Raw genomic sequence first — 3,127 nt, 5'->3', positions numbered from 1 at the left:
GAGCGTTATATATTTCCAGTTCTGAAGGAGAACATCCTTTGCCGACATAAATATTCTCTACAACATTTGTTTTAGTCGAGATATTTATGGCTATAGTCTCTTCAATATTGGATAAGTTTCGCTCGGAATCCACCGTATTTACAGTGTTTGATAGGAATTCAAAAACTGAAGGGTGGTAAAGGTCATGTTGAGTATCTTCTTCATATTCTGGAAGAAGGGAACGATGGTGGAAATCACTCCATGGTGCCCCCTCAATGAACATTGATTGTAGGATTCCTTCGTCAGTCCCATGCACTTTCGACCAAGGATCCAATGGGGTACCATATTCTCTAGACCTATCTACCCAAACGCATGACGAGCGTTGATTTGGGTTCGCCTCCCATGCCTGAAACATTGATTGCTACAATATTTCTATAGGGTTTGGGGGCAAAACCATTGCATGATCCATGTCGATATCGTCTTCTGATATCTTCGTGGAAGATATCATGTTGCAGGCTCCTACCAATGCTACTTCTCCTATATAGATTGGAGGTGGAATTGCGAAAGTTCCCATTAATGTGGGGTCTTTCAGTAGGCCTACTCCGATGTCTTGAAGCGAATGGTTGCTTCCATGGATCATGGGAATGCTTCCTGTAACTTTTGAACCATTAGGGAGGAAATATTGTTGGTCGACGATCGTAATCCCTCCTTGAAAAGGGAATGCGATCTTCCTAAAATAAGTCGACACTACATCTACCATGGCATATATCCACGGTCTTCCCAGTAGGATGTTGTAGTCAAGATTCCCATCGATGACTTCAACATCCATTTCTACTGTTTTTCCCCCCATTTCAACTTTCAAGTTATGAAGGATACCACACAGGGTATAGGTCCTTTCGTCGAATGCTTTCAATTTCGTCGAAGATAGCGACAAGGTCGGAGACCCTAAAGTTTTCCAGCAACTCATCGACATAATACATGTAGATGCCCCCTCATCAATGATTGTTCGGTGAACAGTTTTGTTGAGGGCTTTCACTTGGATAAGGAAATCTAGTTGAGCTGGTAACTGAGGATCGTATCCTTTATGGTCGAAGGATACAAGATTTGAATCCTTAGGATCAACCCCACCAATAGCCGATAACAAAGCCTGCCTTTGGGATGGACAATTTTGTAGCACTTCAAGAGTCGACATAGCGGATGGCGATTGGGCCAAATCTTCCACTATGTTATAATGCTGTGCCGCTCTGGCGCGAGGATTAAATGTCGACTTGTGTACTACTCCCTTTGGCAGTTTTATTGTTAATTCAGGAATGATGGCCGGTACAACTTCTGTCGAAGTTGTTGTCGAACTCCTTGGTTGATCTTTATCCTTGCCGTTCGACAGCTGCGGATTCCCGTAATCTTTGTTCCTTGTCGAAATCAAAGCATTATTTTGCTGTTTCGAAACCGACAACATAAGCACTTGCGACGGGGAAGCATTTCCACTATCAACCAGATTTTGACCTGGATTGGGAAACGGATCAGTTAACACAGCTGAGGTTTGCGAACTTTTGAAGAACCTTTTAAGCTCAGCTTTGTATGGACAATCGGCTGTCCAATGATCCTCGTCACATATCATGCATGGACTTTTTGGTTTCCCTTTCCTAGGAGGGTTTGAAGAAGTTTTTTCAGGGGATGACTCACCCTGTTTCTTCTTCTTCCCTTTGTTTTGTTTCTTCTTGCTTCCTGGTTGATTGGTTTCTTTGCCTTTATCTGCTGATACAGCATTTACTTCCGAAGCAAGAATTTCTTCTTTTGCATTTTGATCTGAAGTCTTACGGGCTTTCTTGGAGTTGGCCTTTGTCGACTTCGCGTTTGTCGTGCCCATCACGCCATCACCGGCATGAGAGTCACTATTTGATTTAGGAGGAGGAGGAATTGAGAATTCCGGTCTAGGGGCGTCAGGTATTTTATCGTAGAGCGTGCCAGATTGAGTGTAGACTAAGTCTAGATATTGTGCACGAGCAATAACTTGCTCCTCCGTTACGACTCCCCCCTTGGCCACATCTTCTGTTATGGCAGGAAGTAACGACTCGATAAACCATTCAGCTAATAGCTGATAGGGAACGTATGTTTTCACCATCCTACGACGACGACGCCACTCATGTATATGATCGGATATATGAGTGGCCGTTATCTGCTTGAAGTTGGTTAAGATTTCCGTTCCCATTTCATACCTTATCGGTAATTGAAAATGGGTTAAGAAAGTCGTGGCTAGGGAGCTGAAATTGTCGAAAGAGGCTCTAGGTAATTCAATATACCATTTTTCCGCTGGACCCGTTAACTTCCTCTGGAAAAGGCGAAGCCTTATCGAATCATCGTTTAAGGTGTTTGATGAACACTATAGATGAAAGGTCATCACGTGATTCGATGGGTCTTCACCCGGATTTCCATTAAATTTAGGAATGTCCGAAGGAAGTTTGTGAGGAATTGTTGGCCACCAAGGGGCGTAAGCAATTGGATCGTTTGTTAACCAGTGTAAATCGGGTAACTCTAAAGTTGCCACGAATGGTAACTGTTGATTCAGGTTAGGTGAAGCATACCCAGGGTACGATGGAATTGCCTGAGCAGTTGGCCTTTGCATACCAGCATAATGTAATTGATGTTGGTACGACTGATACGGTTGGTGGACTTGACCACTGTAAAGCGGTTGGTTTTGACCGTTTTGAATGTAAGGTTGTCCACTGTTCGCAAAGATCTACTGCTCAGAACCTTGGTACACTTGCTGGAATTGTGGTTGTTGGTATTGCAGCAGCCACGGTTGTGAAGCCATGTTATGTTGTGCTATACTAACCGTTGGACCAAGGTGTGGGGTAATTGTACCCGTTTGGACTTGTGTCGCCCCACCAGTTGGCGATTGTGGTTGTGTCATAGGGTCAAGGGGCTGTTGCATTACAACCTGAGAAATTTGAGGTTGACATACAACAGGCAACGTTTGAACTTGCGACACTGTCACAATAGCCGGTGTGGTCGGGATGTTTGACATAGGTACACATTGTTGCATAGAATACACAACCCTTGGTTGTTGAGGTAGCATAGGTACCCAACCACTTGATGTAACTCCAGTATAACCTGAATACTGTTGTGAACTCCCGTATGGATACCCTCC

This window comes from Pinus tabuliformis, chromosome 4_2 (assembly GCF_031772625.1).
Source record: "Pinus tabuliformis cultivar Carrire ecotype Pingquan chromosome 4_2, CPIR1, whole genome shotgun sequence".
Taxonomy (NCBI): Eukaryota; Viridiplantae; Streptophyta; class Pinopsida; order Pinales; family Pinaceae; genus Pinus; species Pinus tabuliformis.
The sequence above is the reverse complement of the archived record's forward strand: the minus strand, read 5'-3'. Positions refer to the sequence as shown.